The sequence below is a fragment of the Zea mays genome, chromosome 3 (assembly GCF_902167145.1).
Source record: "Zea mays cultivar B73 chromosome 3, Zm-B73-REFERENCE-NAM-5.0, whole genome shotgun sequence".
NCBI lineage: Eukaryota > Viridiplantae > Streptophyta > Magnoliopsida > Poales > Poaceae > Zea > Zea mays.
Window position 1 is genome coordinate 49,689,373 of NC_050098.1, and position 14,036 is coordinate 49,703,408.

Sequence of the window (14,036 nt, forward strand, 5' to 3'; positions counted from 1 at the left end):
TGTGTGTATGTATATTTCTCTTTCAAATTATTATAATGTGACATCTCAAAAATGATTATAAATTGAAGAATGTCTAGTTATGTAAGTCATTTCGTCTAAATCTTAATAAGACGGTTTCCAAAACATCCAATATCAGTCTCTAAATAAGATGGTTTTCTTGTTGCAAGTGTCTATTATTATAGGATATTCTATACGGTTTGATAAATACTTTGTCTTATAATATTCGTATTCGAGATGGTTCTTTAGAAAAAGTGTCGTAACCAAAAACCTAATTCAAGACGGTTCATCAAACAAATGACTTAAACAGACACCTTTTTTAGACGGTTATAAATTTAAAACCGTCTTATAAAATATCTTTTAAGACGGTTTATAACCATCTTAAATGTGGGACATCTTTTACGACTCCATCAAATTTGGACACTTTATAAGCGTCTTAATAACTAAAAATTAACCGTCTCATATAACATGATCTATAGTAGTGCGTGAGCATGGCTGATATATCAGTTTTACACTCTGCAGAGGTGGCACATCTTTACCCATGAGTTGCGATTCCCTTCTAGCCCGGGTTTGCAAGTCCCGTATTCACTTCCGAGGTGACTTGCTAGGGTCTCACTATGAGGCTTTTTCTCTAGAGTCCTCATTATGCAAATGCTGGAAATGGTCAAACTGCATAAAGCACACCTAACGTAACCAACTTATAGACCAGTTTGCAGGGTAAAGCTTGGGAACTATGCTCGTAACCAATCTGCTTGAGCCAGAAATATAAGCGGTTGGCAGATGCCCCCGTTCCGGTCGACCACGACCAGCACCCAACATAAGACTTCCCTAGTTATCTAGCCAAGGGCGTCCCATACCACCCTCATGGTAGCACTGTTTTCCAGGGTGGTCACTCCATGTTCCAATTAAATCATATGATCTTGCTTAATCGTCGGATTAGCAACAATAATGTAAACTTATCATTTGGAACATTAATATCACAAAACTGAGTGACTGCATAAAGTTAAGTTGTTGCAATAGCATAGCTACGAAGGTATAGTATAATATCCAAGTTTGATCAAGGAATACGTAGAAAAGGTTAGGTGTATCCGAATAGGTAACCCATCAAATTATGCATATATATATATATATTCAAGAATAACCTTTATTAAATGTATTGTTTGGGATCAAACAGAGTATGCAAAGGGAGAAGTCCACTTGCCTTGCTTATTGAAAACATGAGGTTCTTCCACGGATAGGAATAGATCTTGTTTCGTAACTACTAGATCAACCACTGAATATCACACAAACAAACAAGAAGAAACAAACACCACTCAATAACATACAACATTCACCATACACAAAGCTAAAAGAAAGCTTAACGAAAAGAGCATTCGTTTTCAAAAACATCGCAAGTAATGGTTATAATAAGAAGGTATTCTTTCCAAAAATGTGTGATCTATACTTTATAAAACAAGAAATGAGCTTAAAGATATCTTAATTAAAATATGCAAATATTAGGTTCACCAATTTAATCTTTTATAAAACGTCATATGTGATATGTCTAAGATTAAGAATTTATAAGATGATAAAACACGTTATAACAATTTTAAACCTTTTTAATCTTTTAGAAAAGATTAAAAATCATTGTTAAACATTCACTTATGATGTTATATATCTAAGGTTAATGGGCTACGGAACACGTTATTAATTTTAGAAGCATTATGGAACATATTATAAATCATTGTTAAACATTCACTTATGATAAACTAAGATATAAGTCTAAATAGGTTTTATGTGAAAAGATCATTATTATTAAACACCTATTTTATGAAAAGCTAGGTTATAGGCCTTAAGTGAATTTTCATGTAAAAGATAATGAACGAATAACCATCTTTTATTTTAATTAGAAGTTACAAGGTCTATATTCTTTATTAAGAAAGCTATATACAAAATAATTTGTAAACTAACATTTTAATTATAAAAGAACGTGAACACTAATTTAGTTATTTTATCCTTTAGGAAAAACTAAGTGATATAGATATATATAAATAATATGGAATAAATTTGATGGATAATATTAATCATGTCTAGAAAACTAATTGATATATATATATATATATATGACATGGATGGACTAAGTTTGATTAAATGATTAATTAAGCCTATATAACCAGTTGTGAACAAATTGAAATATAAATCTAATTAACTAGATTATGAAGAAACATAATTAATCTATTACTTATCTTTACCTTTAGTTTCGGAACATATGATCTAGATATTTAAAATGAATATTGTATTCATTAACTATCATTTTAGTTATGACAGTGTGAGCACTAAATTAAGCCATTATATCAATATTATAAAATTCTATTCTTTCTGTTTTCTCCTTTTCTTTCTTAAATAGAAATTATACGTGTGGCTAAAATTGTTTACTTAATTCTTATAACATTAATATTCTAAGAATTAATGTAAATTAATAATTGGACTTTAGTAACATAAATCATGGTTATTATGACATAAATAAGTATTTTACTAATTCTAAGTAATTGGGTGCTATACTTATGAAAACATTTATCATGAATAGTAAAAACCTATTTTCATTACGACTGGTGATATTCTTTTAGTTTTATATTTTCTTTCCAAACGAAAGTATCAACAATAATCAGAGGTCAAAACATCTAATAAATAACTTAGACCGATGATTAACCTATAATTCTAGCACCAAGATAAATTCTACACCACTTACTAATTCCGTGCTCAAGAATTTCCATTATTTATTTAGTGAGCCTAAATGAACCTTTTGATTAACTTCTAAATAAACATTAAAATTCATCCTAAACAGAGTTAGTTATAAAATCACTTATTTAGTATTTCTACCACATGTCTACCAAATTTTGTCAAAACCATTATGCACAAATAACATGTCTAATACATATACTCAATGATTCACATACACATGAATCGTCAAATCACATCATCTCAATATTACAATGATAATTCATAAAATTCATAAATTAATTCAAAACATGCTTTAGAAAATAAATCAACATTTTCGGGTTGTCTTCAACCTTGGGTTCTCGCTCATGCGCAGGGATGGAGGTCGACGAGCAGGGAACAGTACAGGGGATCGGCTAGGGGACGCAGACGGTGAGCACGAGCTCCGGTGAGGCTCCACGGATGGCGGGGCGGACGGTCCAGTCGACGGCGAGCGAGCAAGGAGCGTGAGAGAGAGGGGCGAGCTCGGGTAGGGAGGAGGGAGAGAGGAGCTCCATGGCTCGGTTTTTATAGAAGGAAGGAGGGGAGAGGAGAGGGCGGCCGGGGTGCTTCATGGCCATCAATTAAGGGAGGTAATGGGGAGGAGAAACGGAAGCTTTGAAGCTCCATTAACGCAGAGGAACGGTCGCGGACGCGGGGCTTCGGGCATCGGCGTGGGCATGAGGCTTGGGTCTGGAAGCGGCGTCGGGTCCTCTGGCTGCGTGGGGAAGGCTGGCTGGGCGTGGGGTCGGGGCGCGCACGGTTGCCTGGGCACGGTCGGGTCCTGGCACGGTCGCGACGTTGGGTGCTTGGCGCGGTCCTCGGTCACTCGGTGTCGAGCACTCCTGGCGGCTTTGGTCCTGGGAGAGAGAGGTAGGGAGATGGCCGGGTGGGGCCAGCACAAGAGAGAGAAGGGGAGGAAAGCAAGGAGTGGCGGCGGCGGCTAAGTAGGGTAGGGAGAGGGGCGCGCACGGCTAGCTTCCATAGGCCCCTAGTGGGCTTTTAGGGTTAGGGTTTTGCATTTTTCTCTTTTGTTTTTTATTTCTTTTCTAATTTTAAAAATACAATTTTAAATAACCCTATAATTCATAATAATTATACCAAAATTATTTATATATAAAATATTTATTTTTGTGCTAATAATTATTATATTATTTATTTGGATTTTTATTTAAGAAGAAATGTTATTCAATAACCAAAAATCAATCATGTGCAATAAAAAATTATTCTAAATGCAAATAAAAATCAAGCACTTAAAAGAAAATTCATTATCATAATTACCATTAATAAACTAACTGCATTATTTTTATTTAATGGTTTTTATAGTGTTACAAACCTATCCTCTTAAAAGAATCTCGTCCTCGAGATTAAGGAAGGATAGCACGAAAGCGAAGTAGATACATGGTTATTTGTAGGTTCTTAGTTCACATTGAACTCTTCTAATATTAAGGAACTTTCTTTCTTCTTTGCTCTGCAATGTATATTAATCAAGCGACCTTCATCATCATACTAATACGATAATATAATAATTAAGGAAGAGCCGGAGCCGTGTCAAACATGGCCTTAGCACCACAGACTAACCGAGACGATCGATGCACATATATTTAGGTTGTAATATAATAATTAATAAAGATGATCAATCTGGAGGGTGTCAATAAGTTATGGTTTGGCACGCGTAAACCTTCACACTAGAGGAGACAGGAAGCGACTAGAGACTTCATGCTTATTACTCCGTAACTAGGTGAGTGCCCGTGCGTTGCAACGGCAACATATAATATCACGATGGCTTATGTACAAATGTGTGTTTCATTGTTATAGTATCATGTCCGTGCACATAATTATATTTAATACCCATAAAAAATATATGTTCTATACATATTTGGATCTTCTATACATATTTAGATCTCGAGATGTCCCATTCCCTTCATCAACAAAATAAGTTCAAGAAATTTTGTTTGAGGCCTAAATGACCTCAGAACAAATGTTTACGTTCTGACAAATATTTTTTAAGATCCTAGAACATAAAAGAACCACAGATTCTAATCTAAAAATCAGCTTGCCGGCATTGACTTGGCTCCACGACGTCGTTGTCACCGCCACACAGAAACATCGGTCCTTCGTAGCCGCCACAATATGCACTCCATTTGTGTGCAAAACAACGCAACAAAACGGCCCAACATATAGCAATAAAAGGCAACAATCAAAGACATTTATTGAAAACAATGTTGATGCACTAAACACTTTTGAAAAAAAGAATGAAGGTAGTAAATGAAATGCATAAACGTTGAGGAATAAAATCAAATTCCCTAGGAGTTGATGGTATATATTACCACTCAACTCAATAAGTGCTTTTGTGCATATCCTACACATCTGTTGTTTCTAGGCAAAGTCAAATTAATAAAGACTAATGGTATTGGTTAACAGAGATGCAGTAGACCAGTAGAACATTGAAGGAATTAGTCAAAGACCATTTTAAAAATAACTAACAAGGTATTGGTTGCAAAGTGAATGCAAGTATAACTGTAGTGAACACATGTCATATTGTAATGGTCATATTGTAATGGTGATTAAGTACGAAATTTCTATCTCAAAATGGATGTAGTAGGAGCAACAAAGATGATTTACTGTTATGCACAACCAGTGCTGGTGAACAAGAATCTGATTGTGCATAGAACATAATGCATGTTAACATAACTGATGGGTTATCAGATGTTATACCTTGCCAAAGTATGAAGAAGCAAAAGATGACGGAAATGATCAAAGCCACCAGATTCGCAATTGAAGATGCTGGTTTGGAATTATTCATCTTCTCCAATGCCTTCATACGCTCTCCATCCTAGCCCTCTTTAACACCGCAAGCTCCGATAGTTTAGTTCACTGATGAGCTTCTGATCAACAGTGTCTAATGGTGAAGTAGTCGGTGATCTTAGAGGTCATGGCGGCTTCTTATACCTTTTTTCTTTTCCTTATCAACAACTAATTTATCCAAAATCCCAACCTTGATCTCCCCTTAAGCTTTCATAGGCTCTCCACTTTTAACAGTTGAATCTCGAGAGGGAGAGGAAATATTGTAACCTAAACTTCCATTTGGAAAGGTAGCTTTATTGTGCGTCGTCCAGGGGACAGATAAATCAAATAAATAAAAATCGATTTGGACTTGTGATAAGGAAATTCTAAAGGTTACATATAGCAATCACATGGGACAACAAACTCAATTGGACTTGTCCTGAGAGCAGTAATTCAAAAGACAATTCTATTAAATGAAAGCCATGCATATTTGAACAAAAATAAAATAGCACAAGGCCTAACACAATTCAGGAATTATCAAGCAGGAAGGGAAGAGAAAGAGCAAGCAAACCTGTTTGAATAATTACAAAATTGTGTTGGAATTCCCTGCCAATTTCTGATTAGACCCAGATGGCTTTTACAATGAGATAATCACAAAGAAGACAAACAGGTAAAGCGGATTCCGGTTACTCAAGTGAAGAAGTTAGCCTAGTCAGAAGTAATAATTCAAAACTGGCATGCATGTATGTTTCTATAGAAGAAAAAAACCCTCAGTAATGTCATAAGCTTGTTGAACCCAAGGATATCCAGTAGAGGAAGTGCCCATGGAGGTGGCAACCAGTTGTTAGGTACATCTTCTCAAACGTTAACATTCAAGTGGACCATTCCCACTTCACAAAAAAATCATAAGCAGTAAACAAAATAGAGGGATTTGTTTCTCTAATGTTTCTGATGGATGAATATATAGTAGTCAGATAAAAAAAGATGCAATGAACTCACATGAGTTTGACTTTCAATTATATGAACTTCACAGATGCTACTCTTCTTTGGTCTCACGGCGCACTGGCTAATATCGCCAGGTTCAAGATAGCAGTGCACTGTGCACATCCTTCAAAGAGCAGAATTCATATCTACTGACTGGATGAATATAGTACTACACAGATAAAAAGAATTAGAGGCCAAAAGAGCTAGCTCACTGGAAAATAAACAAAGCAATGTGATTGCGGCTAGTGGTGGTGACTTGAAGTTAGAAGGGATAAGAACAAAGAATGGATTGCATGCTAAATGCAAAAAAGGAACTATCCAAGGGCCATATGCAACAGGTAGAAGCCTTGCGAAAATACCATCACACCTTGCGAAAAAATATTCATTATTCAGTAACAAGGTAAACCGAAACATGAATATAGCCAAGCATACCATATGAATAGTGCCACAGGGAACTTAGAGTGATCAGACATTGACTGGTAGATGTTTGGAAATACTGAATGCCCAGAGTAGAAAAATCCATAAATACCAATGGCAAAGGGCATGCCACTCTAGTTTACTACCTTCCCAGTTAAATGGAAGCCTATACCATCAGTAGCACCAACTAAACCAACGGACAGGAATACAAGAAGAGTTGCCATCACACCACTCGCTGCATGCATAATAATTAGTTAAAACCATGCAGAGTCACTTGATCCTTATTTTAGTAATACTAATAATACTGTGCAAAAAAACAAATTATTAACAATCAGATCTGAAAGGTACGAGAGTACTCGAAGATCTCGCAACCATACTGTTGGTAAGACTAAAATAGCAGTTAACACTCCAAGAAAATGTTTCTTTGGAGACGACATCTTTGGACTACAGATGTATTGGGCAACCAATAAGGTAATCTACCATCAGCTTCGTTCCCCTGTAGTGGCACCAAAACTGAAAATCCCAAATTGACTTTATATCGATGACACACCTGACACCTGTTGTAAACAGAATATACTTGGGCTCAAATTATTTTAGCTTTAGGACATCATTTATGGCCTTAATCACCTGATAAAAAACAACAGTCCCCTCTGATTCAAAAGCATGCCAGTGCAAAAGACATTTGTAAATGATACGTGCTGCAATATGTTTGCCATCCTTATATGCTAAATTTTCTTTGATGCATCTCAATAAAATTTCATGATTTTTCTGCATGAAACAATAGCAAATATGAGATGCCTAAAAATTCTTTATATACCATCATGGCCGGTTATAAAAAATTAGTGATGTCATGTGAGAAGTCTTCACATGAATTTGAAAATGAAACACATCTATAACTTAAAATCTAGAGCACAGATGAATTTACCCCATGCCTTTCAACAGGCAACCTCGATCTCCTTGATGTACTTAAAGTCTGTGGAAGAGAAGCCAAATATTTTGTAGTTGTTGGGCTATTAAATTTTCAAGACAAAAAATACAGAATAACTTGCAAAGACCAAAGCAAGTATTCAGAGATCAAAATGTCCTATTCTTCAGAGATCCGACACAGCATACAGCCAAGCGTGTGTACAATGTGGTCAAAGAGAAAGAATGTGCAGTGTGTGTACGTATCTTCCCCAGGATGGAGCATTGGTCTTTGAAAGGCATCGAGGCATGGTCGGCCAGCACATTGGACATCGACGGAGCGTGGATCCTGACCCATTCCCTGACGAAGTGGCTGGACAGGTAATCGAACAACAGCAAAATGCAGGCTCTCATCAACAATGACAATAGGAAAAGCGATGCAGGAAGAAATAAAATTGACAGCTTGAACATGCTAGCGTTGTCGCCAATGTCTGAATAGTTCATTCGTCTAGGCTTTCTGAAAGGGAATTAGGTTTACACCTAGTTCCTAATTAATTTTGGTGGTTGAATTGCCCAACACAAATAATTGGACTAACTAGTTTGCTCTAGATTATATGTTCTACAGGTGTCAAAGGTTCATCTACAACTATACTAAATCGACTGTCCGGAATACCGTAGATTATTCCGGACAGGAGAAGCTTTTTGGAAAAACAGGCCAAGCGTGGACCGTCCGGGCCCTTGCGGCGGACCGTCCGCGGCACAAGGATGACCCTCAGACAGAACCAATGCAAAAATCCGAGTCTGCACTATGGACCGTCCGGAGGATAAGCGCGGACCGTCTGAGACCTCGCTCGGACCGTTCGGCCTCAGGCGCGGACCGTCCGGTAGGCAAGGATCCGAAAAACCCGAAGGTGACGGGTTTGGAAGAATGAATTATAGCGGCCTCGCGGACCGTCCGGGGTGCACGACCGGACCGTCCACGACTGGGTCTGTCTGACATCTGACGACACATTAAATGCAATATAGCCGTTGATATAGCCGTTACTGCTGACCGTTGCATTTTCAGCCGTTGATCTACAGGGGCGGACCGTCCGGACCTGGCGGGCGGACCGTCCGCGCTCAGCAGAATGGAGTAACGGCTAGGAAGTGGTTGGTGGCTATAAATACGACCCCAACCACCTCCATTCACTTCACCCAAGCATTCCAACCTTCAACATTCAATACAAGAACTAGCAATCCATTCCAAGACACATTCAAAGCCTACATCTCTCCAAGTTTCACAATTGAGAAAAGAGATCATTAGTGATTAGTGACTTGAGAGAGAAAGTAATCCGTGTGTTATTTGTCGCTCTTGTCGCTTGGTTTTTGCAATCGTGCTTTCTTTCAATCTTCATTGCGATCAAACTCACTTGTAATTGAGGCAAGAGACACCAATCTTGTGGTGGTCCTTGTGGGAATTGTGTTCCAAGCATTTGAGAAGAGAAAGCTCACTCGGTCCGAGGGACCGTTTGAGAGAGGGAAAGGGTTGAAAGAGACCCGGCCTTTGTGGCCTCCTCAACGGGGAGTAGGTTTAAAAGAACCAAACCTCGGTAAAACAAATCCGCGTGTCTCACTTCATTATTCGCTTGCGATTTGTTATGCACCCTCTCTCACGGACTCTATTATATTTCTAACGCTAACCCGGCTTGTAGTTGTGATTATTTTTGAGAATTTCAGTTTCGCCCTATTCACCCCCCCTCTAGGCGACTTTCAATTGGTATCAGAGCCCGGTGCTTCATTAGAGCCTAACCGCTCGAAGTAATGTCGGGAGATCACACCAAGAGGGAGATGGAGACCGGCGACAAGCCCACTACGAGCCATGGGAGCACTTCATCGGAAGAGTCTCGCACCAAGAGGAAGGAGAAGAAGAAGGACTCCTCCAAACGGAAGGAGAAAAGATCTTCTCACCACAAAGAGAAGAAGGAAAAATCTTCTTCCCACAAGTCGCATCGGAAAGGCGAGAAGCACAAGAGGATGAGGAAGGTGGTCTACTACGAGACCGACACTTCATCAACATCGACCTCCGACTCCGATGCGCCGTCCGTAACTTCTAAGCGCCAAGAGCGCAAGAAGTTTAGTAAGATCCCCTTACACTACTCTCGTACATCTAAACATACTCCATTACTTTCCGTTCCATTAGGCAAACCGCCAACCTTTGATGGCGAAGATTATGCTAGGTGGAGTGATTTAATGAAATTTCATCTAACCTCACTCCACAAAAGTATATGGAATGTTGTTGAGTTTGGAGCACAGGTGCCATCCATAGGGGATGAAGATTATGATACGGACGAAGTGGCCCAAATCGAGCACTTCAACTCTCAAGCTACAACCATACTCCTCGCTTCTCTAAGCAAGGAGGAATACAACAAGGTGCAAGGGTTGAAGAATGCAAAGGAGATTTGGGACCTACTCAAGACCGCACATGAGGGTGATGAACTCACCAAGATCACCAAGCGGGAAACGATCGAGGGGGAGCTCGGTCGCTTCCGTCTTCGCCAAGGGGAGGAGCCACAAGATATGTACAACCGGCTCAAAACCTTGGTAAACCAAGTGCGCAACCTCGGGAGCAAGAAATGGGATGACCACGAAGTGGTTAAGGTTATTTTGAGATCACTTATTTTCCTTAACCCTACTCAAGTGCAATTAATTCGTGGTAACCCAAGATATACACTAATGACTCCCGAGGAAGTAATCGGGAATTTTGTGAGCTTTGAATGTATGATTAAAGGCTCAAAGAAAATCAACGAGCTTGATGAACCCTCCACGTCCGAAGCACAACCGGTGGCATTCAAGGCGACGGAGGAGAAGAAGGAGGAGTCTACTCCAAGTAGACAACCTATTGACGCCTCCAAGCTCGACAATGAGGAGATGGCTTTAATCATTAAAAGCTTTCGCCAAATCCTCAAGCAACGGAGGGGGAAGGACTACAAACCTCGCTCCAAGAAAGTGTGCTACAAATGTGGTAAGCCCGGTCATTTCATTGCAAAATGTCCTATATCTAGTGACAGGGGCGACGACAAGAAGGGAAAGAGGAGAGAAAATAAGAAGGACTACAAGAAGAAGGGAGGCGATGCCCATGTTTGCCGGGAGTGGGACTCCGACGAGAGCTCCACCGAGTCCTCCTCCGACGAGGACGCCGCCAACATCGCCGTCACCAAGGGACTCCTCTTCCCCAACGTCGGCCACAAGTGCCTCATGGCAAAGGACGGCAAAAGGAAGAAGGTTAAATCTAAATCCTCCACTAGATATGAGTCCTCTAGTGATGATAATGCTAGTGATGAGGAAAATAATTTGCGTACCCTTTTTGCCGACCTAAACATGCAACAAAAAGAAAAATTAAATGAATTGATTAGTGCTATTCATGAGAAGGATGATCTCTTGGACTCTCAAGAGGACTTCCTTATTAAGGAGAACAAAAAGCATGTTAAGGTCAAAAATGCTTATGCTCTACAAGTTGAAAAATGTGAAAAATTGTCTAGTGAGCTAAGCACTTGCCATGAGACTATTGATAACCTTAGAAATGAAAATGCTAGTTTAATTGCTAAGGTTAATTCTCATGTTTGTGATGTTTCAATTCCCAATCTTAGAAATGATAATGATGATTTGCTTGCTAAGATTGAAGAATTAAACATCTCTCTTGCTAGCCTTAGGATTGAAAATGAAAAATTAATTGCTAAGGCTAAAGATTTTGATGTTTGCAATACTACCATTTCCGACCTTAGAACCAAGAATGATATGTTGCATGCTAAGGTTGTTGAATTAAAATCTTGCAAACCCTCTACATTTACCGTTGAGCACACTTCTATTTGTACTAGATGTAGAGATGTTGATATCAATGCTATTCATGATCACATGGCTTTAATTAAACAACAAAATGATCATATAGCAATATTAGATGCTAAAATTGCCGAGCATAACTTAGAAAATGAAAAGTTTAAATTTGCTAGAAGTATGCTCTATAATGGGAGACGCCCTGGCATCAAGGATGGCATTGGCTTCCAAAGGGGAGACAATGTCAAACTTAATGCCCCTCCTAAAAACTTGTCTAACTTTGTTAAGGGCAAGGCTCCCATGCCTCAGGATAACGAGGGTTACATTTTGTACCCTGCCGGTTATCCCGAGAGCAAAATTAAGAAAGTTCATTCTAGGAAGTCTCACTCTGGCCCTAACCATGCTTTTATGTATAAGGGTGTGTAACACCCCGGGATCCACAAACACCCCAGAATGCTACTAAACTACACATCTAACATTCATATATAAAATATCGACAGCATCTCCTTTGAAAATTGCATAAACAGGGAAGCAACAAAGTATAAATAGATATCATGATACGAAAACATAATAGACATTAATAGTCTGCTAGCAATGGGAAGACAACCATAACGGCATGAGCTAAATTAACCAGTGCGCACAACTAGTTAGAAACAAACATCCTTTGACAAGAAGCTTCTAATTAAATCATGACTGCACCTAAGCAGTGTTATTATAAGAGTGAAGGTGGATGTGCTGCTACTTCCCACTTCCCTTGATGAGCAACAAGCACCTGCATTGAGTAATGCAAGAGTGAGATGAAACATCTCAGCAAGCGAATTATTTTGACGAGATATTTAAACCACAAATTGAATTCATCAATATTTTAAAAGAGTCACAATTAAAATCAGAAATACTTGTAGATATAGAACTCAGTAGTCCCACTATAACCAATACCATCTTATTTCCTCGAACAACCACAATAGGTTCTATAACACTTCCCTGCGTCAACAATACCTGCAAATATCACTTCAATGTATGCATAGGAATGCAATGTGTAAGTACTCTATCTTCATACCTCTGAGGGTATAAAACCACATCATCTGCAAATATCACTTCAATGAATGCATATGAATGCAATGCATATGTCCTCTGCCTTCATACCTCTAAGGGTATGAAGCCACATCGTACCCCTCCTCGGGCAACGTACGATGCTAAATTGTACCGGTACGGTCGGACCATAGGTCACGACAAAACTTCAGATGCAAATGAGTCATGCAATGTATATGGCATGTTGTATTTATCAATAAACTTCACTTCCTTCAGATACAATACAAACCTCAAATAATACTTTATTTACCTTCAGATACAATACCAACCTCAAATAATACTTCATTTACGTTTAGGGGTGTGAATTAATCTCATGAATCATACTCGAATCATAATCATCATCAATATATGATTGAGCATCAGTATAATACAAGCAAGTAAAGCATCACCATAGAGTCCAATTATGAAAGAATCCAATACTTTTGAATATTAGAGTGTAGGCAATAGAAATAACAGGTCAGAACGGAAGCAACCACCGCTACATTCACTTGCCTTCATCGAAGAAGAAGAAATGTACTAGACATGATCTGGAGTGTAGCTACCTGCTAGCGGGCATAAAACTTAGTATAAATATTTCACAAACATTTGCCATCAATCAACAAAACACTCCTACACTTGAAACCAAGACCCAGTGGAAAGACTCCCATCCTGAACCACATGCCATACAGCAGCAGCGCTGTTTGTTAATTTTGTATCTTTAAAATTAAAACAGCGGTGATATCAAACAAATACTCTAGAAGTATCTACACAAAATACTCTACAACTTCAGTATTCAATGGATAATTAAATTCTGACATCTACAAGTTCTAAAACATCTGACAAGATAACTGACTGAATCTGTTTTAGACAGCAGTATGGTTAACTTTAAAATTCGATATCTCCCAAACTACGGAACCAAAAATTATGAAATTCTGCTGAAAGTAAGAACATTTATCCCTCTACAAAAGTCTCCATAGTTGGAAGAGCCAATTCGGCCATTTACTAGATGAAACCCACCAGTGAACAGACCCACTTATTTTTGTCAGGCAAACAGAAACAGCCACAATAAAACAAACATAACTGGAGTTTCACAAATCATATGAATGCACTCTTTAACAATCTGGAAAGCTTATGAAATTATCTACAACTTCTTTTACCAACCCATAGTTTAATTCTGTTGATAAAATTGCCTAACTCTTAAGAGAATAGATTCTGCATAGAATCATGTGACTGAAAAACTGCTATAATCAAACTGCCATAACTTTCTGTTCTGATGTCCGATTGAGGTGTTCTTCGCGGCCATGGAAAGATCTACAAATTATCTACGACTCATA

At 38.6% G+C, this 14,036-nt stretch overlaps 1 long non-coding RNA gene across 1 annotated transcript; it reads right to left on the minus strand.

Annotated features, from left to right (window-relative positions):
* Positions 1-4,622: 4,622 nt before the first annotated feature.
* On the minus strand, positions 4,623-7,058 carry LOC109944811 (uncharacterized). The gene is made up of 2 exons (XR_002267984.2): positions 6,520-7,058; positions 4,623-6,410 (listed from the first exon to the last, which is right to left on the minus strand). It is a non-coding gene; the product is annotated as an uncharacterized lncRNA (long non-coding RNA).
* Positions 7,059-14,036: the final 6,978 nt, after the last annotated feature.